The sequence below is a fragment of the Pleurodeles waltl genome, chromosome 4_1 (genome assembly GCF_031143425.1).
Source record: "Pleurodeles waltl isolate 20211129_DDA chromosome 4_1, aPleWal1.hap1.20221129, whole genome shotgun sequence".
Taxonomy (NCBI): Eukaryota; Metazoa; Chordata; class Amphibia; order Caudata; family Salamandridae; genus Pleurodeles; species Pleurodeles waltl.
Window position 1 is genome coordinate 330,755,018 of NC_090442.1, and position 26,224 is coordinate 330,781,241.

The window sequence follows — 26,224 nt, forward strand, 5'->3', positions numbered from 1 at the left end:
ATGTCTATTTTAATTTGGTTTTCGGTTCCCTTCTGTTCCTGCTACTTTAATTTTTGGTGGGATCAGATGTGTCCTAATCATGCAAATATCAGGACCCTCTAGTTCTTGTCTTTTTGTTTGCACATTTGACTATTAGCCTGTGTATTGCATAGTGCACCTGATGCACAGTTTTTAAAGGAAGGTTTCTACATGTCCCTGATAATCGGTATCGTGTGATTTCTCTATTGAGATGTTCTAAGGTAAGGAGGAACACCTAGACTTAATCATTGAGGAAAATATGTGTTTACCCCATTAGACAATGCCACTGTGTGAGGAAATCCATTCAGATAGAATTCTCATGTAGCTACAGATGGCAGAGAATAATGGAGAGAACCCAATTAAAGATGCTAGAGACCCTGTTTTGCCCTTCTGCCTTTGTCTTTGTATTTTATGCCCATGGTGTATGGCTACTCCTTTGAAGATTGCAGACCACATGCTTGCAGTCCCCTTGTTAAAAACCATGAACTGTTTTTTTACTAAATTGAAGGAAACTAACAAGTGTGGCACATTTCCTACGTCACTAGATTCTGTGGGTATCAAGTCATAATAACCTGCAGGACATTGATTTAAGCCTAATTCCCATCAGTGACAGCTACAGATGAAAGACGGACGTCTTGGCCCTACAGTCTCAGCACCCAGAAAGTAGCAAAGCTGGACAGCGATCGCCAGCGCATGGTATCGTACTTGCTCCATCAGACGGCGTTGGACATCACAAAACCAAAGTTTCAGTGTAAAGGAGCTAAAGAGAAGGATTCCTGTTGTTGATGGCAGAGCTGTTTTGAGGTTTCATTTCTCTACCTGTCATGTGCTGGTAACCTCTGACAGTGTGCAATCCCTTGAGCCCCTTGGCCTGAGTTTTGGCCACACACCCCCTTTTCTTTGCTCCAACGGAAGAAGGGCAGTGCACCGGAGATTTCAAGTTTGGAAAAAGGCACTATAGTGTGGTGCCCATGAAAGAGCAGCTTGAGCGTCCTCTGACACTAAATAATGAGTGTTGGAGTCTGAAAGTGCTGCTGAGCTTGAGCTATTTCCCAATTAATGGTGCTTGGGTCTGCACGAGATGATTTGTGCCCTTGATCAATAAAGAGCACATTGTTTATAGTGTCTGCCACAGAGGAGAGACACTGGTGCATTGCTTTAAGACATTGAGACTTTCGAGTGAGCTGTGGGTGTTTGCCAGGAGGGCACTCCAACTAAGCAGTACTTTTCTCACGAAGAGGCCTGAATTGAGAGGCCCATGCGAAAGAAAACAACAAAAGAAAATTTGATGGACATTAGAAGCCTGCTGATTGTATAGACTAGGTGTTAGGAGACTGATTGTTTTGCTGGCATTGTTTTAAAGTAATATTCTGTTTAGTAAAAGCAGAATAAAGTCCATTTTCTGTGGAAAGAGTACCCCCTTTTCACCTTAGAGCATTGATCAGAGTCACCACTGTTCCACCTGAACATACAAAAATTACTGAAATGCAGATGTTACTAGATAATTTTAGGATTTGCTTTTTGGTTAGGGTTGTGAAAAATTATTATTTTATTTGTAATAGTGGTCACTACTTTCTCCCATTGTCTATATGTTCTTAATAACATGTTTTCTAGTGTCTTTTAAACATGACGTTGTCATTTATGGGTGGGATTGTTTTTCTCTACTCAATGGACTTCTGCACCCACTTCCCAACCTATGTCTTTTCCTACTATTGTTTCTTTGCACTCTTTTCACCCTTTTCCTGAACATGAGCAGGTTAAAAGATCAGAATTCGTAAGCAATTCTTTTGTACAGCTTCTGCATCAACACTAGTTAGTAGTGAACATCACTAATTGTTGGGTGTGTGATCTTATGCCACCTACTGCAGATAGAGGTATTCCTTATTTTGTCCTGCCATATGTGGCCTTTTGTGCTACTTCATGTTCGAGGAGACCTGTCCAGAGAGAGTTACCAAGTACTAGAATTTTGCTCCAGCAACATCTCCATGGCCTTATAAACATAGACCTGGACTCAGATTAGCATGAGAATAGGTTTATTGCCTATGTAAGGGCAAAAGGAGGGTTTGTGGTTCTAAAAATTCTGGACCCATGTAATTTACTTTGCCACAGCAGTACGATTTTAGTATCAAAAGACCGATAATGACTAGTACACCAAGCATGAGCATTTTCGCTCAATTCCAGCAGCGTTTTCACCTCGAAATCGCCATTTTCGTCCTGCACTCGTGGCTCCCATTTTATACACGGCAGCCATTTTAAAAGTTGCCCTCACATAGGCTTATAATACAGTCAGATTTGATTCCAAGGACACGTACACCTTGATTGACTTTTCTCTGACCTGGGCAAGCTGGAACCATTGCCTCAGGCCAAACCTGTTTGGTCAGTCCCTCTCCCAGTGGCCGAATCAGATAGCATCAAGGCACACCATGCCATAAAACCCTTATTATCGCTCACACACCCTGCCTAATCTTGCTCACACCTGCACCTGCTCTTTTCTTCTTCTTACTTTACGAGGGGGAGGTGCCCGTTTTTATTGGGGGTCCACACTTATCTGATGTAAAATACTAGGCCTTGCCGGGTAATTTATTATGGGTTGGATGACATGAAATATGAGGTTTCATCATGACACTGTTTTTTCCTTTGTAGTGAAAACATGTGAATGACCAACCAAAATGTCAAGAATGTTTGCCTGAAGCTTAAAAAACTGTATATAAGGAAACCTGACTTTGCACTGAAACACAGTCTCCTGAGAACATACAAACCGTGCTGTTGTACTTCTAGGACGCTTGTTACTTGGCTGCAGCCAATAAATTCGATCTTTGACTTCACCTAGAAGACTCTGAGTTTCTGTGGTCTGAATCAGGAAAGTACCCGAGGTCTTTGGGTGTACCCTGGCACCGCTGGGTTACGGGATCAGTACCGGTTCTGAAAAACCCAGTACCTCAACGGTGAGACGATCTGCTGTTATGGTTCATAACACAGGTACGTGTGTGTCAGTTGCATCCAAGGCAGCATGGATTTTAGGCTCCTTCAAAGACCAGCAGCAGTGGCAGGACATGCATAATGGGCTCCATGGCGGCACTGAACTTGTTAGGCTGCCTGCAGGTGAGTGTCTCCCTTTATACTCCCTGTTTCTGCCTGCTGAACTGTGGTGGTTGGACCACTACAGTCACATGGGCGCTGTGAAACCTCATGTGTTCAGTGGACTGTGGCGGCCTGTGCTGCCTGGCGGTGCCGGCGTGACCACAGCAGTCTTTGCTCTTTAGGCAAATATGACTCGTAATACAGTGGTCCAACTGCCAATGGCACCATGACAGTCCATGGACTGCCAAACTTGTAATCAGGCCCATAGTGTGTGCACTGCAATCCTGAGTGCCATGGGGCATGGTCAATAGGTAGGGTCAGAGGGTGAAAGAGTGGTTAAAAAGAGCAATATACTCTGTAATGATTTTTTGATTTTTTCACTTTCTTGTAACACATAAAATAACAGGTGCATGTTAAATGTAAAATTAATGCAAGTTAAATTAATGAGTGGGAAATTTACTATTTTAGGCTGTGCAATCTAATTTGCCTCATGTTCACTGCAGGGTCTCTGTGTGTGACAAGGCAGTTACAGAAAGTAATCTTAGTTGTACAGTGGGAAACAGTGACTGTGTTTTTATAGTGCCTTGAAGTCCCATAGCGGTCACAGAAAGCACTGTGAACATGTCAGTCATTATTTATCTATCTATATATATATATATATATATATATATATATATATTAGGAATAAGTCATTAGACTATACCTCAGCATATTTTTATAATTATGTGGTAACACTGTCAAACTGCGTCTCAAGAAGGATTTGTAACTGTGGAGTTTAAGGTTACTCCAACAGTTAAAGTCTATACTGGCTCCCAAGTACGCTTTATATTTAGTGATTAACCCATTGCACACATTTCCCTTTCGGGTAGCAGAGATGAGATTTTTTGTTTTAAAAAAAAGGGGCAGAAAGTCTTCTTTGTGTCTCAGGCCTGAAATGATACCCCAGTGGAGTGGGCAGAGCAGCCAGCCTGCTTTGCAGAGTTGTAGGTATGATTGTTCCAGCCAGTGCTGCTGCACTAGCTCCCAGTGGTAAGAGGGGCCAGCTAAATTCCATGTCAGTTTCACTATTCTTCCTAGTTTACATCATGGCCCAGTGGCCATTTGCACTTTTTTTAGGTTCATTTATGTTTTTGTTTGATGAATTTGCTCTTTTATAAGTCTCACCTTTATTGTGAATTATACAGCGTAGAAAACGTCTCCCTGAAATGATCTCATAAGTTTGTTTCCTGCCCCTCCCCCAATCCTTGTCATAAAGGATTGAAAGGCAGACCCTGACTTCAAAACATTTTATTTGGGGGGGTTTAGAACACAAACGTTTGAAGACCTCTGCCCTAAGCTAACAGCCACTAGGAAAAGTACATACATCGGTCACATTTACTGATTTAACTCCAGTCTGACCAACGATGGGACAATGCATTCATTGGGTGGGGGCGAGTAAAGGGTGTGAAGGGTTCTAACTCCACTCCAGCAAACATTGGGGAATGTTTATATATTGGTGGGAGTCAGATTTACTGTTCTACTTCCTATATAACGGTCATTGTAAAAAGAGCACATTTGTTCACCCAAATAATACAATTTCTCCCTAATACTTAAAAAATATAGAAATCATTAAACTATACTACATTTTAAAAAGTAATTTAGTTTTTAGAAACATGAAAAGTAATATAAATATTTGATAAAAATTTATGAAAATGTATGTTAAAATAAGCAGTACCTCACACTTACTAATAAAACACAGACATTAAAACATCTTTATATAAAAAAATAACTACAAATCTTTTTTCTTTTTTCAACACTATCAAACATAAAAAGTAACAAAATTAATGTAAATAAAACACAATTGAACCAAAAATACACCACATAATATTTTTAAAAATTACAGAAATATATTTTCAATTAAAAATCAATTTTAAAAATACAATTAATTACTTGCCTATTTAAATATTAACATAACACATCAATCACTTATTTTCAGAATTTTAATTTTTTTTTTTTTAAACTGACCAACTTATACCTACAATTTAATGTTTAACACATAATTCAACAAGCAATAGATCATTTAAACAAAGATATAACAAGTTAAACATTCTAAAAAGTACCATAATAATTACTAAACATATTTTTTTAAAGGTACCGACTCAATACCACAATAAACCTCAAAACCTAAATTTTAAATTCAAAATATAAAGAACAAAACCTGAGAAACAATCAAGAAAAATAATAATAATTTAAATATTAACTAATCAACAAATTATTAACAACATATAGTTAAGGCATAAAAGTATACAGAACAATTATTTTTAAATAATAGTTTTACAATAGCATGTAAAATTAAATAAAGCATAAAATACAATAAAACACCATAATAGAAAATTATGTTAAAGTGAAAAACATTTTAAACTTTGATATAATAGTAAAACACTTAAAAATCATAAAGAAGCCAACACTGCCTATCTCCCTACATAAAAAACTTACTTTAGACCCTGATGTCCTTGCCTCCTACCAGCCATACTTACTTACCTTTCATCAACAATATCATTTTAAAAAATCCGTCAATTTTCACAGGTGCAGCTTGCGGGAGAGAAAAGGGGGAGGGCGGCGCATGGGGGGGAGGGTGCAGGGGAGGACCAAAAAAATATATAAAATAAAATAAAAACTTACCTTTTTCCCTCGCCGCATAACTCCATCTGCTCTGCTCTCCTCCATCTCGCTGCAGGCATAGGCTCCCAGCCTGCCCTGCGACCAATCCTGACGCTGCTCAAAGCGGTCTAAGGATTGGTTGGGAGCACCCAGCCAGGGTGTTCCAAGGCAGACGGGGAGCCTGTGCAGGCTCTCTCTAGCCTGGCAACTGTGTTGTTGGGGTGGAGAGACCCTACTGGGCATATGTGTTTGGCTGGCCCGAGACGGCAGGCCAAACACATGCGCTCTGAGGGGAGTGCTCTGTGCACTTCCCTCAAGTGCTCGTCACCCCCAATGCCCTGCCCCTTTTACAAAAAAATGATAATAAACACTGTTTATTATCATTTTGTTGAAAAGATTTTGCAGCTGCTGCTGCTGGGGGGGTGGCGATGCTCCTCCGCACTAGCGGAGGAGCCGCCTCTGCATTTTCAACTACATGATCACATCAATACTATCTCCTACAAGACGACCAGTCTGGCTTCAGATTACTTTGGAGCTTTGAGACAACCACCTGATACCTTGTAGATGATTCTCTCTTGTCCACAGATGAAGAAGACCCCTGCCTCCTGATATTGCTGGCCTTCTCGTCTGTCTTCAACACAATTGACCATCCCACCGTCAAACATACACTTTAGTTGTGAATGGGATTCATGGCAGTATCGTTCACAAGTTCTCCTCATACCTTTCCAACCAATACTAGTTTGTTCACACGTGGAACTAAGGGTCACAAAAGATCTCTATCACATCTGGAGTCCCCCAGTGTTCAATATTATCTCCTGCCAACTTCAACTTGTTCATGGAGATGCCTGCTTCTCTACTTACATCAATATTCACCAATATGCTGATAAAACAAAACTCTGCTCGAAAGTCTTCTCTCCTTCATACATCCAACACCTCAAACACTGCTTGCACATCACCCAGATCTGAATGTCCAGCACCAACCTAGAGCTCAACCCAACCAAGGCAGAATTCATAATATTTGCCAAGAATAACAAACAAGATACTGTACAAACCTGGCTCAATGACCTGAATCTTGATGACTTCAAACCACAACATTCACTGAATGCCAAATCACTTGTATTCACCCTGGACACCAACCTATTCCACAAGGAACACATTGCCAAAAAACAGAAAGATGGCCTGTTACCAGCTTTCTCTTCTAAAAAAAAGTGAAACTGTTTCTTCCAGAGTGCGACTCCAGAACTGGTGTTCAAGTCCTTGCACTCTTGCATATGGGTAGTTTTCATACCCTACTCCTCAGCCTCCCAGAATCCACACTGGCACCACTTAAAGGCAACCTACATGCCACAGCATGTCACAACTCCATCAACTGCAGCATTTACAAAGACATCACAACTAGCACCCCTATGTATCTTGCCGAAAACCTTACCATCATTGGTGGTTCTCAGCAGACCGACAGATAGGACACCATAAAATTGCAGACTAAGAAATATGAAAAAGAAAAAAACAAGACAACAGGCCTTTTCCATCTATGCACCCAGGATCTGGAACAACATCCTCGTATCCATTAACACCGCCGCAACGCTACTCCATTTTAGAAAAGAGTCAAAGACTCCCCTCTTTAAAGAACACTATACCGCAATGCATTAACTGCTTACAACGCATCTTTCTCTTCTATTACTCACTGACTTTAAGCTTGCCAATACAAATGTTTTGCAGTCACAATATTTTAATGTTATGGTCAGATTATATTTTATCTCTATATTTAGAAGGATTGTTAGATCTGTCAGCTTTACGGTGGCTTTCCCTCAAATGTTTTGCTTCTCCTCCTCCATTTTGCTGGGCTTATTTTTGTTAACCTTAAGACTGTGTGCACTTTACCACTGCTAACCAGTGCAAGAGTGTTTCTGCTCATGCACGTAAAACATGACTAAATTGGCTTATTCAATTTACTTATATATACGTAGAAGAGTGGTACACCATATACCCAGGACCTGTAAATTAAATGCTACCAGTGGGCCTGCAACGCTTATTGTGCCACCTACTTATGTAACACCTTAGAACATGTCCCAGGCCTGCCACTGCAGCCTGAATGCAGTTTTAAACTGCCATGTCAACTTAACATAAAAATGCCCTTGTCAAGCCCTAAATTCCCCTTTTATTACATATAATTCACCTCTAAGGTAAGACCCAGGTAACCCATAGGGCAGGGTGCCTTTTAATAGAAGAGTGGACATGTACTTTTAGGTTTTACATGTCCTTATAGTAAAAATATTTTAAATGTGTTTTCACTAATGTGAAGCCTACTCCCTCTCACAGGATAACATTTGAGATGCTTATTACATTTAAATGGGTGTATTCTCCGATTGGGAGCAGGTATCTGTCATGTCTGATGTCTTTACAGTTGTAATGAAAAGTTAAATTTAATGATAAAATTTAGTTTTTTATTAGAATTTTGAAAATGCCACTTTTAAAAATGTACAGTTTTCTGCCCTCATCCCTTTTGTGCCTGCAGCCTCAGATGACTGAGTGTAACTGACAGACTTTGTTAACCTCTCCCAGACAGTAACACAATAGAGGGATTAGGTGTGCCTGAATAAGCCATCTTCATGCAGGATGGACAGCATAGCTGAGCACAGCCTAAGTTGCAAATGAATAGGAAGGGCTCTGCCTTCAAACAAAGGATCACCTCAACATTGTCACTGCAGCCAGCTTGCAACCAGGACAAGGGAGCCAGGAAAGCCCATGCACTTCAAAGCCACTGTATAGAAAATTCTCTCACCAGCCAGAAGGAGGGCACCAGGGTGTAAAAATAGGAACTCAGACACTGAATCTTCAGTGTACTCGTGGACCTTCAAAAGGACTCTTAGAGAACTACCTGCTGCTGTGACCTGCTGTGCATTCTGCAAGATTGCTTTGCTGTACCTGGAAGTTTTTCGACTCCGCCACCTACCCAGACTCCTGAAAGCATGCGGAAATCACTGCTCTCCTAAAAAAAAAAAAAAAGCCAACCCGGAGATCCTCTCCAACTACCGCCCCATCTCCCTCCTCCCTTTCCCCACCAAGGTTGCAGAGAAATTAATCAACACCCGCCTATCCCACTTCCTCGAAGCAAACAACACTCTTGACCCCTCACAATCCGGGTTCCGCAAGAACCACAGCACGGAAACCGCCCTCATCGCATGCACTGACGACATCAGGACCAAAGTCGACAAAGGCGAGACCGTCACACTCATCCTCCTAGACCTCTCCGCGGCCTTTGACACCGTCTGCCACCACACACTCCGCACATGCCTCCACAACATAGGAATTCGCCACAAAGCCTTAGACTGGCTCACCTCCTTCCTCACCGACCGGACCCAGAGAGTCCGCCTTCCACACTTCCACTCCAACACTACCAAGATCACCTGCAGAGTCCCCCAAGGGTCCTCCCTCAGCCCCACACTCTCCAACATCTACATGATCCCCCTAGCCAACATCCTCCGAGCACACGGAATCACTATCCTCTCCTATGCAGATGACACCCAACTCATCCTCTCCCTCACCGGCAACCCCACCACCGCCAAAACCAACCTACACACTGCTCTCCTCGACACCGCCAACTGGATGACCACTAACCACCTCAAGCTCAACTCAAACAAAACTGAGATCATCATCTTTGGCCCCAACAAAACCACATGGGACGACACCTGGTGGCCCACTGCCCTAGGCCCCGCACCCACCCCCGCAAACCACGCACGCAACCTCTGCATCATCCTGGACCTCTCCATCTCCATGAGACAGTAAATCAATGCTCTAACCTTCTCCTGCTTCCACACACTCCGCACTCTAAAAAAATCCTTCAAATGGATTCCCCCAGAAACCAGGAAGACAGTCATCCATGCACTCATCAGTAGCAGACTGGACTACGGTAACGCCCTCTACGCCGGCACCACACTCAAACTCAAACGCAAACTCCAGAGAATCCAGAACACAGCCGCACGCCTCGTCCTTGGCCTCCCCCACCACAAACGAATCTCACCACACCTCAAATCCCTTCACTGGCTCCCCATAGACAAGAGAATCACATTCAAGATCCTCATCCACGCACACAAATCCCTCCACAACACCGGCCCAACCAACCTCAATGAAAGAGTGAACTTCCACACTCCCAACACCCCCCCCAGTGCCTTGAGACCCTCATGGGTGAGTAGCACGCTCTACAAAAAGTTTTTATTGATTGATAGAAGGACTGCTTTACTGTGTGCCTTGAAGTCTCAGAGGCCAGCCCTGTTGTTGAGCCCTGCACCTTCACCATAACCCAGTACTACCAGAGTCCCTCCAAGAGCTAATTTGCTGACCTCCACTTCAGAGCCACAGGAACACGTAAGGCTTCCACCATCTTGAATTGGCAAATGGACCCAGTCTGAGTGAGTCTTGAATCCCCAAATGGTGTCCTATCAGTCCTGGACCCTTGGTTGTTGTGCTAAAGGTGTCCAGATGGCCAAATCCCAAAACTGAGAACTTAGACATTTTTTTACCAAAAACTACTCTGAGAACCAGGAGACCGGGAACAACCTGCTCGCCTATCCGCCCAAGGTGCATCACCGATCGGATTGACTTCATGGCTTCTTAAGCATCGTTCTTCTCTGCAGCAACAAATCCTGTTCAGTGATCCTTCAACAAAGGAGTATTCAACCATGTGGAACTGTCTTCAGCTACAGCCTGTTGCCTCGTCCCACTGAAGAATTTAAACTTCAAGAAAAGGGACTAAGTCAGAACATAGAAATCTTTATCACAGCTTCAACCCAAGGCTATCCGACAACAACGCTCTCTCCTCACACACCTCTTTCAGCCTTGCCCTGCTGAAGTTTACCTTCTCAGAACATTTTTAACAACATGTTTTTTTAAGTCTGAAAGTAAGCGCTGACTGGGCCCAATCCACTTCTTGTATCTTGAACTGCGCTTCCTTGAGGTCGGTCATAATTACCTACTTTGACCATGTCTCTCATGGCTAGATATCCACAGTTCGCACTTTGATCTTTCAGGGGCTAGTTTTGCCTAAAAACTTTAAAAAATCATAACTCCAATTCTGCTGATTGGATTTTTGTAATATCAGTGTCAAATAATTTGTTAAAATTCACTCTACACTTCTAAATTGGTGTGAGATTTTGTGTGAGATTTTTATTGTGTTTTACTTTATTATTATGTGTGTGCTGCATAAATCCTTTACACATTATCTCTAAGTTAGGCCTGACTGATTTTTGTGAAACGCTATCCAGGCTTAAGGACAGGTCAATTTAGTTAGTTTGCAAGAGATTGTGTATATTTTCTGAACATTGTTCACATCCCAGTCAACCAACAACCCACTTTCTCACATTCAACATCAACTACTTTTGAATATGTGTCTTCAGGCCAGTTGTCTCAAACCTATTTAAACTGGATGCCCAGACTCTTTTGTAACTGGGGATATTCTGAGGTATGCTTCAATGAGGCCTCAACCTCTGCATTTGTATGGCAACATCCTCAGCAGTATCAATATGGCATCCTTCGTGTCGGCATAGATTACACAGTGTGCTAATTTCTTCAGTTCAAAACTTACTTGACCTTCAATACTTTCAGGAGCAGCAAGATGGAGGAAGATTCTACAGCAACAGAGCACTGTACATATACCAAGGAGAATACAGCAGTAATTGGGTCATGTCGCTAAAGGGGAACAAGGTAGTTAATCCATGTGAGTAGAGATAAGAATAAAAGATAAAATATGTAAAACACACCAGTATATGTCCCATCTTTAACATACACTGCAACCTGCCCATGGGGCTAGCTAGGGCCTACCTTAGGCGTGCGTTACATGTAAAAAAGGGAAGGTTTAGGCCTGGCAAGTAGGTACACTTGCCAGGTCGAATTGGCAGTTTCAAACTGCACACACAAACACTGCAGTGGCAGGTCTGAGACATGAATACAGGGCTACTAATGTGGGTGGCACAACCAGTGCTGCAGGCCTAGTAGTAGTATTTGATTTACAGGCCCTGGGCACCTCCAGTGCACTTTACTAGGGACTTACTAGTAAATCAAATATGCCAACCATGGACAGCCAATTACACATACATTTTACACAGGAGCACTTGCACTTTAGCACTGGTCAGCAGTGGTAGAGTACCAAAAACAGCAAAACATGGTAAGCAGAGGCAGAAAATACAGAGGAGACCAGCCAAGGATGCCAGGTCTAACAAGATGCTTACACAAGTATATTAATGAAAGCCCTATTGTTTATTTTCTAAAGCGATTCCTAGATAACACTCTGTAAAACATTATGGCAAGCACCTTGCCAATGTGTATGTCTCGGGCATTCACAACTATACTTTTTACATGAAGGTTTCAAACTTGATTGACTTTAGAAATCTTGTGAAACATATTTAATAAATGTGCACAGTTTATTATGTGTACAATTTGCATTTTTGTGAACTGTGAAGTGGTGTTGGTCCCACAAGGATGTAAAATGTATCTACAATTGCGATCCAATCACACTTTCAATACAAAAATTTACAATCCATCATTTACAATTGCTAATGGTAATCGAGGTGGTCTGGATGCAGTTCTCATTATATAAAATAAGTGTGAACGCCCTATACAAGTCGAAAACTAAACGCATTGAACTTCCTTTTTATGTGTTAAGACGATATTGTTTCTTGGTGAGTAATAAAAGGGTCATTAGTCTCTCGATATCAGCCTGAGCACACCAGGAAAGCCTGCTAGACTCGGTCGTGCGCTGCGCACTATCACACTCGGGCACATGCTGGACAACATTAAGATAACATCCTGAAGAACAGAAGTGACGTGCATGTTGGTGACAGATAAGAACCTGGTGCACGCAGATCAGGGGAAGAGCAAAGAATATGAGAAATAAAAAGGAGACTGTTATAGCAGCGCTGATTGAGTGCGGCCAGCCATGAAGTTTTGGCCACGTGTAAGATTTTTTTTGTCTGCTGTCCGTTTCTCTCCCCATTAAGATGAATTCTGTTGGAAACACCGTGGATGAAACCATTTGCAACCTGAAACATTTGCTTGATGTTTCAAGGTCCGGCATGTTTAATATCGAAGATTAAATGTATTAGCAAATAATATTTTGGGTCCCTGTACGTTCTGTACACTTTCCGCACTTTTACAAATGTTTGTGCATTCTTCTCCAGAGGAACTGAAAGAGGGCAAATTTCGTTGGTGCATACGATTCCCCCCAGTCACAGAAAGCACCACAATCAACCGCCAATGTGGCACATGTTTAGAAATAGGCAGTGTGTTGATGTGCCCTTTATATTACATTAACAAGGTTAGTGTGACACAAACTTAATTGGCTAGATGACTGTCATTTTTGACTTATAGAGCTTGTAGAGACTGATTAATTAATATATATAAGACTTGAATTAGATATTTTAATGGCCACTGTTATGTCTACTAATTCTGACCGCCAGTTCCGATCGCTCCTGGCCAAGCAATGTGTGTCATGATATAGCTCATGACATCGTATTTGGAAATATAGCTTGTTGGCCAAGTTTCCATGGGTATACTAAATAAACTGACATCTTCAGCCTTCTCACTTATTTTGTTGAACACTAAATCATTATTTACTAAACAGAATTGTGCCTTTAATTAGAGGTTTAAAATGGCAGCTGCTTAATTGTAGTACTACCATGGTAAACTCGACTGTAGTGTTATTTGTTTTTATCACCATTGACCAAGCCTCTGAGTGCCCCCCAAAAAAACTCGCAGTTGAGCACCTCTCACGTCTTCACTTAGTTCTGTGGAATTGTTCTTTTAAACTAATACATTTCAAAATGAACGTGAAAAATAACTGCCATTTGTAGAGAGCCACCCAGGCTCTTCTATACTTTGTTGCCCTCGGAGGGCACGAGGGCGGGCGTTAGCCCAAGGCTATTTAATAAAGTGGGAGCTGCTGACGCAGCAGTCCTGTGTACACTGCAACCAGTGTAAGCTCTGTTCTGTTCAGGTGGGACAATGGAGGGCCTATTTACCCTGGCGACGAGGGCCGGGCACAGAACCATACCGAAGCACGGCGCACGAACCCGCACACGAGTGCAACAACTTGAAGCAACCTTCCCTGCGCCGGGTGCTTGGTCATCGCTGCCATCGAAGGGGCGTGCACCATTGGCGGGCAGGTGATCTACATCTCGCCGAGCGATGCTGGCACGGGAACACCATCCTCCTGTAGCCACGGAGTCCTGTGATGCCACTCCAGCGCTAAATAAACACCTGCACATCGCTTTCAGTGCGTGGGGGACCAGCAACACAACCTGCCACGTCTCTGGCAGACTTAAGGTCAAAGGTGAAAGAAAAAAATAAAAATAAGACTGTACAAGTGTACGATACTATGTCACAGAACTCACATCTTACATGTGTGAAGTGTAATGCTACACACAGACATCACTCACCATGTCTTGGAGGCAGCGGCCTTGGCTGGAACGTGCTCCCACATACACAAATTCCATCCTGAAAGCTAAGTGGAACACCTACAGCCTCTGATGCAAGTGTGAATGTGTACTCACTAGGCAACTTGTGTGTAAGACTAGTTGTATCGACCCCAAATTTGCTGGAGGCCCCAAGTAATGTGTTCTAGTTTCACTTCTTAGAGATGTAGTAAAGTATAGGAAGTTGTTTTGGTGGACTTCAGAAGACCACACACAAATCTGCAGGATACATGTGTTGTGTGTTCAATTTGGGCACAACTCCATCACACATGTACACAAAGTTACACCACCATGACATCCAACCATGGGTTTGGAAATGGCAGTTGTCACATCATGTAACTCAACTGTGATGTGTGAGGGCATACTGTGTGGATAGGACCATGTCAACGGTCATGGACAGTGTAGGACAATCCAAGGCATGGTCAAATGTAATGTAGGGCAACATCAACATCTGGGGAGGAGCATGGCCCCATACATGTGTCTGTGTCAGCCATGTCCGGCATGTCACCAACAACCTAGCCTGGGCCTCCAAAAAAGATGTGCATCCCAATTCTGTCTCACCACACGTGTAGTGGCAACACAAAACATTAAGTGGACTAGAGTGATGGGAATCAGCCACCAGCCAAACTTGCTGCACAAATAGGCCAGGCAAGAAGTTGAATTGTATCATGTATCTTCCTATGCATTGCATTTGACATCACATACAGTCAGTGAACAGGCCTCTGGAAATTGCACTACACTGGAATGATTGACAGATCATGTGTTCATAATTGGGAGAAGTGCATAACAATACAAATACACATGACACACATGGCCTGGATGTATGCAAAGGCAGTAATCCAAAGCAATGACACTTTTCTATCCTTTAACTTTTCAGTTGACCAAGGTTACGGCATTCAGCCATTGGTGATGACATCTTTTGCAAACCCACAAACAAGACGCTGAGAGGGCCTACAACCAGGCACATGTTCCGACCAGGAAAATCATGGAGAGAACCTTTGGCTTGCTAATAGCCCGTTTTTGCTTCCTTGATGTATCAGGTGTGCGAGTGCTGTGTTCCTCACCCATGGTCTGCAAGACGATCCTGGCATGTTCCATATTGCACAATGTGTGCAAAAACCATGTCCCCTGGTGTGAAGAGCAGGAGGCTCACCGGGAAGAGGATGAGGATAAGATCATAAATCATCCGGCACAAAGAAATCTAAGAGATTAGGGGGCACACCATTATTTATAATGGGCCCGTATGTACTGTTCAGGGTTAGCATCAAAATTTTGACGCTAACCCTGAACAGTACATCAATAGTCTAAAAAATGTTGATGCTATTGGCCTCTACCCTGAGCCATGGTGGTGGTAAGGGGGCGCTAAGTGGCGCAAGAAAGGTGGAGCTGCACTGCGTGCAGCTCCACTTTTCTTAAACCTGCCCCATAGTCTGTAGCTGTGGGTCACTACTCCTCACAAACACACCCACATGGAAGCCAAACAAAGTCACAATCATGGCCTATACAGGACCAGCTACATTGTGGAGGGTACTCCCAGAGTACACCAGTATCCCTTCTGGAGTCAGGATAGGTTTTAAGAAGATTTAACCTACTTCTCAACAACAGCAACTAAACCAATACTACTGTGTTGCACATTGCAGAACACATGTGCAGACCATAATCTCCCATGGCCCAATGACAATGATGAGCAGGAAGAGTTGGATGGTGAGTATGTGGAAGCAAGCACAGTCTGTAACATCAATGGCATCAACATTATTGAGGTTACAAAAACTATTAATGTGTTTGGTACATGCGTGAGTGCGTCACACAATGTTAGAAGAGCGTGAGAACAAGAAAGAGTATACCTACAGGGAGTGCAGAATTATTAGGCAAATGAGTATTTTGACCACATCATCCTCTTTATGCATGTTGTCTTACTCCAAGCTGTATAGGCTCGAAAGCCTACTACCAATTAAGCATATTAGGTGATGTGCATTTCTGTAATGAGAAGGGGTGTGGTCTAATGACATCAACACCCTATATCAGGTGTGCATAATTATTAGGCAACTTCCTTTCCTTTGGCAAAATGGGTCAAAAGAAGGACTTGACAGGCTCAGAAAAGTCAAAAATAGTGAGATATCTTGCAGAGGGATGCAGCACTCTTAAAATTGCAAAGCTTCTGAAGCGTGATCATCGAACAATCAAGAGTTTCATTCAAAATAGTCAACAGGGTCGCAAGAAGCGTGTGGAAAAACCAAGGCGCAAAATAACTGCCCATGAACTGAGAAAAGTCAAGCGTGCAGCTGCCACGATGCCACTTGCCATCAGTTTGGCCATATTTCAGAGCTGCAACATCACTGGAGTGCCCAAAAGCACAAGGTGTGCAATACTCAGAGACATGGCCAAGGTAAGAAAGGCTGAAAGACGACCACCACTGAACAAGACACACAAGCTGAAACGTCAAGACTGGGCCAAGAAATATCTCAAGACTGATTTTTCTAAGGTTTTATGCACTGATGAAATGAGAGTGAGTCTTGATGGGCCAGATGGATGGGCCCGTGGCTGGATTGGTAAAGGGCAGAGAGCTCCAGTCCGACTCAGACGCCAGCAAGGTGGAGGTGGAGTACTGGTTTGGGCTGGTATCATCAAAGATGAGCTTGTGGGGCCTTTTCAGGTTGAGGATGGAGTCAAGCTCAACTCCCAGTCCTACTGCCAGTTCCTGGAAGACACCTTCTTCAAGCAGTGGTACAGGAAGAAGCCTGCATCCTTCAAGAAAAACATGATTTTCATGCAGGGCAATGCTCCATCACACGCGTCCAAGTACTCCACAGCGTGGCTGGCAAGAAAGGGTATAAAAGAAGGAAATCTAATGACATGGCCTCCTTGTTCACCTGATCTGAACCCCATTTAGAACCTGTGGTCCATCATCAAATGTGAGATTTACAAGGAGGGAAAACAGTACACCTCTCTGAACAGTGTCTGGGAGGCTGTGGTTGCTGCTGCACGCAATGTTGATGGTGAACAGATCAAAACACTGACAGAATCCATGGATGGCAGGCTTTTGAGTGTCCTTGCAAAGAAAGGTGGCTATATTGGTCACTGATTTGTTTTTGTTTTGTTTTTGAATGTCAGAAATGTATATTTGTGAATGTTGAGATGTTATATTGGTTTCACTGGTAATAATAAATAATTGAAATGGGTATGTATTTGTTTTTTGTTAAGTTGCCTAATAATTATGCACAGTAATAGTCACCTGCACACACAGATATCCCCCTAACATAGCTAAAACTAAAAACAAACTAAAAACTACTTCCAAAAATATTCAGCTTTGATATTAATGAGTTTTTTGGGTTCATTGAGAACATGGTTGTTGTTCAATAATAAAATTAATCCTCAAAAATACAACTTGCCTAATAATTCTGCACTCCCTGTATGTTAGATAACACATTGGATCACAACCAGTGTTTAGCCAAATTAACTGCCCGGTCACAGTGTGAGAAAGGCATCCAATTTACATATACTACAAAATTTGAGTCACAGAAAAGGCCTAGGACCACTACTCAAAACAAAAGGCATATGCTACATTTGCACAAGTACAATTCTCAATGACAGACTCCTGTAAATCCCTAGTTGATAATAGGGCAAGGTTGAATCAAAATACCTCTAAGTGCCTAATAGATAATAGGGCATGGTTGAATCCAAATACATCTAAGTCCCTAGTAGATAATAGGGCAGGGTTGCATCAAACTACCTATAACTCCCTAGTAGATGATAGAGCAAGGCTGACATAAACTACCTGTAAGTCCCTAGTAGGTAATAGGGCAGGGGGGTTTGCTGTACCTGGAAGGACTGCTTTACTGTGTGCATTAAAAAAAATGCATTGCCTCAAAATGTGACTCACACGCCAAGGAAGTGATGCAATTGTACATCCTTGCTGCAAACCAGGAACTGTGAAGTTACTATCACTTTCTATTCCATTCACAGTCTTCTAGTCTGTCCTTGGAAAAGGTTGTGTTGTACTGGTGCTGTTGTGAGGAGTGGTGTTAGCGAGTCTTTGTGCTGGCTGCTGTATGCGTTGTGTCCCTAAAGTCTTTTTTGTTGTGTTTATTGTCATATTGTGTTGTATTTAAGTGTATATTGTTGGGTGTCTGTCTCTGGGGGAAATTAAGTTTGTTTGGGTAGTTTGAGGTAGTTATTTTTTTTTGGGGGTTGTTAGGCGTACCGGAGGTAGGTTGGGACATGTTGTGGGAAGGGAAAGGCCCTTCATCTGGGTGCGGATAAGTTGGGGGGGTTACATCTGCTAGTGACACACTACCTCCCTAAATTGGTGGCCATGGGGGGCCAAGTCATCCTGTGATACAAGACGGCAAGCAAACTGCGGGGCAGAAGGTCCTGTACCACATGACACGCACATTTGAGGTTGAGCACACGGACCACCAATTGAAACATTGCTGGGCAGACCTCATTGCCTGGGAATGGGAGCTTCTGGACCACCTGGGAATCAAGGTTGGCGGAACTGTGGGTAAGTACACCATCTATGTGGCTGACTCCTATTTTGCATTTGCAAGTAAATGTCTGTTGGCCATAGGCCCTCCTCTGCCTAATTATGACAAAGGGCAGAGCTATGAGTAGTGTGCCTTCGCCAACCAGCATCCATGACAAGGGCAGCAATGCACCATCAATAAGACAAATGTCATATTCCTCTCCTGTCCCCTGTGATTAGCCACAAAATTCTGTTGTGCACCAATGCTGACACACACGTGTCATGGTGCAAGGGTACATGGTTATCAGCGCCAAGTGTCCATGTCCATGAGTGGCCTGACTACTGTTGTATGTTGCATTGCCATGTACATGTGATGATAAAAGGGATGCAGGAGTAAAGGGAGTCATGACTGAGTGTGTTCTGTAAGAAATGTATGTGCAGAGTGCCATTACAATTAGCTATGCTTGAAAAATGTTTCAGTAGAAAGTAATCTGTAAAATGTGAACAATGTATCTGAGACTTGTATGTAGGCTTCCAGCATGTATGTGCACATGTCATCCTGGCCTACCAATGTATGTCACTGAGGCCTGTCTAATGGCCTATTTGAGCATTCACTAATCTAAGTCTTCTGTGTCCATTAGCAAATCATGTGGAATGTGCAATAGGTGTCCATAGTGTTCATTGTTCAACATTCACAGTGCTATGTCTCATGTTATTTCCTTCAGGTGGACCTGAGCCATACACCATTGGAGAGGTGGCAAGCTTTGCAGACCCCAATGCTACCAGTGAGTGTCAACCTGTATGTGTAATGTGTATTGCAAGTATTGTGTGTGATGTTGTATGATGTGAGCAATGTCATGTACCAAGTGCATGTATGCTAATTTAGACACCATATGCTATACATGTTATGAGCAGTATCGTCGGTGTTGTGTCCAGGATGTGCATCCCAAAAAAAATGATGCACTGGTGGCAATGTGTGCTGCAACAGTCTTGTAAATGTTAGACATGGTGTATGAGTCCAGACACAGTGATGACAGTAAGGACATGTGCCACAAGTGCCAGGGTCCTACACATGTATGCAGGGTGGCAATATGTTGTTCACAAAACATGTTAATGCTCTGTGTGCCATATGTAGCACACAGTACCTCAGGTAATGTCAGGATTAATTCATAACCGTGAATACGTCCCAAAGATTAGCAGGACAGTGGTTAACATGCCACACTTGAAAATGCAGTTGATTTGCCCACCCATGTGGTGTAATGCTCCATACACTGGGTTGTATGTAGCAACATTGCCAACCCATGTTCTCCCCACAGATCTTGACATATGTGTTTGACCTGAGAGATGTATGTATAACATTGTCATACAACATGCCATTACTCAAAACATCTTCAGATAGTGTTGGTCCTGATAGTGTCCATGATGTCATGCAAACAGCTTCACACAAGGAATAGCTTTAGCCAGTGCTGTTCCAAGATCCCTGTGCAGATAAGATGTAGGGCATGCATGCATCCACATATGAGATGGCGGTGCTGAGTGCTGTTGTGCAACACACTGACCAGAATTTTTTACACATCTGCAGGCAATGGGCAGCATAGTGGGACACATAAAGTTACTCTGGGACTATGCATGAAGTCATGGCACAACCCAACATGTAGTGAGTAGTTTCATGCATCTCTGTGTAACATGTGTCAGTGATTCAACCTCCATTCTCACATGGCACATGTATATATTTCATGTAGTAGTGTGTCCAGACATCTGTCCTTGCCATACCAGACACAAACTGTTGTAAAACTACATTTAACTTGCAGTCCTTGCTCAGATGAGTTTGGTACATGCCAATGGATCTAAGGGCAAGGGCACATGCAGAAGGGACATTGACGAGCAATCCAACATGATGTGTGACCTACCATGGTCACATAACTGATGTTTATGATGAGCATAGTCAATGGTGACATAGTCTTTTGAAGATGTTCCAGGATGGTTGAGTGGTATTGTGCAACATTAGCTAGCCTTGATACCTTGGACATGAGCAATATGGAGATGATGGTTATGCAGATGTGTGTTAACCTTGCCCTTTAGGATGTCATTGTGAATTATGCTGGCCAACATGTGATGTCTGCAGATGGTGTTTACATTGCATGCATGTTGTTCATTTGCTTATTATACATTGGGATTACATGCCTCATTCATGATTCAGCAGCCACCATGACCCCATCCCAGGAGCAGGACTTTAGAAGAGGGAGGAACACTACCGCCACATCCGTCAGGTACAGAAGGGCTTCTGGAGGATGGGGCGGCTGTATGAAAGGGAGCAAGCATTGGGGTCCTGGAAAGCCTTCCCACAAGGGGGGCCACCTAAGGGACTATCGACACATCAGGCAAGTCCCCACACATCAGGCAAGTCTCGGGCTGCATACAAGGCTGGGTCTGCAGGTGCTGGACCATCAACATCAGCTGCAACATCAAGTGCCCCATCAACGTCCCAAGCTGTACTTCCAATCGTTGGGCCGACTTCGGGCAGGAAATTAGAACAGAGATAGGGCACCTGAAATTTCGAATTGCAAAACTGGAACATAAGACAGACCAGTTGCTGATTTTGCTTAGAGACATCAAGTCAGCAGTGACTAGGCACTGAGGATGACAACGGGTCTGATGTACACTACTTCCCTTCCCCTTGTACGTAGTTTAATTCATAGTTAGGGTATTTAGATAGTTAAGGTTAGATTAGTAGTGTAGATTATTTTTTAGTACTTAGTGATTTGTCTTAAGGGGTGTTTTTTTGGGTTTCTCTTTTTCTTTGGTGTTTCAAGGGGGTGGGTGATGTTTTGGATATGTGTGTTGTTATAAAAAACAAGTATAAACTTTTTAAAAAATACAATTATATATGTATTTGTTTAGGCTATATGTTTCATTAGTTAATGATTACCTGTAGCTACTGTTGCATTGTCTACAGATGTGTTTTAAAGGGTCTGGGGAGTTTATCTTTATCATGTGGCGTTAAATTTATAGGATAAGATAAGCTAAGTTAGTTGTAGATATAAGTTAGGATAAGTGTAGGTTAGGATAATATAGGTAGGTTAGTTAGTTTAGGGAACTTTAGGTTGATATTTATAGTTTTAAAAATCTTCTTGTTTCCTACTGTATGGTCTCCATCATGATTTACTGTCTCGTGGTAGCAGGCCTGTACAGGTCACGTTAGGCACATCCCTTTGGCTTTGCAAGCAGTACTTTGAAACATATGTGACTATGTGTATCCCAAATGGTCAAGTACATGTCGGGTTGGCCATGATGTCACATCAGCTATCTCCAGACATCGTTCAGCAATGTATGTGACAATCTGGATGTACATGGATACACATCTCAAAACAGGCATTCATATGCAGTTGCTCTGTGTTAATAAGACATGGGACATGTGTCGTTGGAATGTTGTTGTAATTGGACTCATCCTAAATCTAGGATTCGTTACTGACACACTTATGGCTGCCCCTCACAGTCTTACACATGCAGCATTTGTTTGTGACATCAATGTTGAACTATTGATACCATCCTTGCTTAGCCCAGCCATTTGTGTTGTCATTTTACCAGCTGTCACAATTCATGCCTGCTACTTGTTGCACAACATGCTTGGGAGCCTCAGGAACTGCTTGCTAGTCAACATAGATATCAGTCACCTCACTTATGTTTCAGTCAGTGTGTGTGGCTTTGTGTCTGTCACAGATCCACACATATCCCTTTGGCAAATAGTCTGTGTATTGACTTCACACAATGCAACAGGTTCCAAGTGTTACGTGCTCAGAAACAAATTCAATACAAAGGATATAGTAAGTGATTTTATTTACATGTGCAAATGTACCTGATGTACTGATGTACATTTTGACAGGACAATTTCCCCATTAGCCACAATGACAGTCCACATATGTGAGAGTTCAACTGTGGGAGGTTCCAATTGAGGACTGTGCCATGTGTTTTTACTCTGGCATGATCTTTGGCACAGAGCAAAGGAGAAAGGGTCCATGTCCCAAAGAGAAAAGCTAAAAGGTAGTTTTCCTGATGAAGGATGTTCCTTCCACATCTTCATCCTCTGATATCTATAGTGCCTCCCATGATTGGGGTGTTGTAGGTGCTGAAGTAGAGGGAGGCACACACACACTACTTCAGGGTCTAAAGATGTGTATGCTGTGTCCACAGCAGCTCTCATCTGTGGGAATACATGAGGCAGTATAGCAGCAAGGAGGACCTACATGGGCTGCAACACTGCAGCAATGTCACGGCGAAGGGCACCTAAGGTGGCGATGAGGGAGTCCTGCTTCTGCTCCATGGACTCCAAGACATTTTAAATTGTCCCCACCCTGTTGGGAACTTTGTTGTTGGCACTTGGGCTGAGCATCTGCTCATGCCTCAGCCTCATGACACTAGCAATGTCTGCCAGGGACTGCTGGAGGCCAGGGAGCAGAGAGTCAGTACCTCATATGGAAGACAAGTTGTCCTTATTTGTACTGAGGTACCCCAGGACTGCCTCTAGGATACCTGCCACAGTCTCCATCCCCACCTGCGCTGTATCAGCCAGCTCACAATGGACTACTACGACACTTTTTTGGGATGTAAGTTGTGGGACCTAAAAGTACAGGGCTGTGGTTGAGCTGACAAGTTGGCTGTTGGGTGGATCATCTGTCCAGGACAGGCATCTGGCCAGGAGGTCTGGGATCATCCTCTGCAATGAGATGGAGATATGTCAATGGTGATCTGTGCTAGCTGTTGACGTCACGTTGACAATCATGGTGCCTGATTTACACAGTGCAGAGCAGTGCATCAGGGGCCTCACACACTGCACCAGCAGAGCATCAATTTTTGGGATGCTCCGGTGGCACAGTATGCCAGGCCACATTTACAAGTTCATGCAAAACCAGCTTGTGTGGCTTTTCATGAGCTTATCAATATAGCCCCACTTCACGCATTCCACTGCATGCTTGTGGTATTCCATGGATGTTGCTTGGAGTGATCCCATGCAACACCCATGGAAGCATACAAAATCTGTCCCATTGCCAGATTTTCAATTTTGGGAATGTGTCAGATTCCTATGCCACCCCACGTGTGGTATGGGTGTAATGCAAGGGGGAGAACTGTCCACATTCCTCCTCCTTTTCCAGTCTTACTATGTGCACTGTATCATGCATCATGCGTCTGTGCATGAAGGTGTCATCCTTGTAACACAGGTATCCTTGCAAGGCTGCCTCCATTGCAGAGCTGAGTGATTTTTTGCAGGAAGGGTCACCTTCATGCACAGATACAAACACAAAATGTGTTTCCATCTATCTGTGTGCTGCATGATACGGCACACATAGCAAGAGTGATCTTCCTACAAGCCATATTACAACAGGTCAGCCCAGTGGGAAAAGTGCGGCAGCATTGTCCCCGGTTTAAAATGGAGCCTGTGGCAATGCTGCTCCACACAGGGTGCACTAGCACCCTTGAAATGCACACTGTCTACATTTTAAGGGTGCTGGGCATGGGCAGTGCATAGGCCCACCGTGCTCCCCTGTACTTCCTCTCTGCCAGCCTTTTCATGACAGTCAGACCACCATCAAAAGGCTGGCGGAGAACAAGATTGTAAGCAGCAGGGCAGTGCTGAGTTCAGCACCGCCCTGGCTGATTGCAACAAGGACTGCCGTCAGCCCGTCGGGATCACTGATCCTGTGGGGGAGGGCGGTAGGTTGGCTGGGAAGGTCTGCCAACCTCGTAATGAGGCAGTCCGACTGCCACAGCCGCGGCGGTCTGACCACCGTCTCTTGGGCTGTCTAGCATGAAGGTGTTTATCCTGTAGGCCTCATTTCAAGAGCAGTCGTCGATCATCCTTTCTTTGTGATCCTGACAGTTTTACAGGCGCATTCTCCAGCTTCTGTGAGAGTATTTTTCTTCCCTTGATCAATTGCTGTCTTTCTGTCAGGACAAAGCATCCAGGACCTGTGCTGAGCAGACCACTAGCCAACACTTTGTTCTTTGACTGAACCCATCAGCTCCAGACACATCCCACAGGAAAGCTGAAGAGCCTGTCTCCAAAATGCAGTAGGAATTTTAGGAAACCTATCAGTTCAGATCTGTCAGGGCTCCCCATTATGAGCTAATTAACATTTTCTGGGCTCTGCTGAACTAAATCACAGCCCCATTATGAGCTAATTAACATTTTCTGGGCTCTGTTGAACTAAATCGCAGCCTCATTAAGCTGAAATCTTTTTTAAGTTATGTGTTTCTTTCATAATCCTTCTTGTCTTATAAGATGCTACAAAATGTTGTCCAAAACAATGGAATCAGTATTAACTATATCCTTTTCCACTTGCTTTGGAATGTGCTGACATGCATAGACCATAACCAATATTTTGTATAAATGACCTAACATTGTGAATGGATGGGAAAGGACATTAGACATTAAACTTATGGATGCAGTATTATTCTTGCAGAAACTAAAACCCCTTCTGTTTATCAAAACACTCATTGTGTGAAGCTGCAACCTCTCAAGAAAATGTTTACAACTGTTAATAATGCTCATCATCAATGATGTACAAAAAGGTGTCGCAGGGAAAGATAGTAGGGGAATGAGATGTCATAGAAGAGATGCCGATATGTACATGAGTACTACATGAAAAGTGTGCTGAGAGAAACTGATCATCTGAACCATAGCTGAGACTTCTGAGACACCATTGCCGACTACCACCTTCTTCATGTAAGCTGCCGGGCTCTTGGGTTATTTGAGTATGAGATAGTTATTCATTCCGCTGCAGACTAGACTTAAGCATTGTACTGAGAAAGAGAGGATTCCATAAAGTGTTGCAGCATAGAATGATAGCAGTAAGCACTTGAAACTGATAGATGTGGTAAACTGTGTTACAGTAGGAAAGTGAATACTTTTTAACCTGTTTGCAACATATTCCTAGACTGAATCGACTATGCGAATTTGCTTCTACAAGAATTCTTTCATTCTATGAAGCAGAGACATGTAGAATAGGGGCAGATTCAGGACACACTTTATGCGTGTTTCTTTATAACGTTTTGGATGTTTAAAGATTAATTACTAATTGATTCTTATGATAACTGTATTAAAACTATATAAAACCTTTTTTATTGACTTCAAAAATAGAAACCATATTTACATTGAAAGCTTATAAATATTTTTGTTGCAGCTTATTGATACCTAAGAGCCATCTGTAAGAAAGATCCACACCTACGGCCCACGTAAAAGAAGGGAAAGTGGTAGCAGGTAAGAGTAGATGCCATACTATGATTGACGTGGTGCTTCTTAAATGTGTGTGCACCCAGCACATGCGTGCACATGCATAAACATGCATAAAAACCCATGTGCACTTATGGCCAGCAGTCTTGCAATGGGGTTTTGTTAAAGAAAAGCCATTCAACACTTGCACTGCTTCACACAAATGTATCATGATGCATGCACACAGTTGCTTTGTGACAGATGCATTGCCATGGGTCATAACCCATAATGACCATTATTAACTTACCATTTTAACATGGTGGACAGTCATGTTAGACCACTAAATTAAAA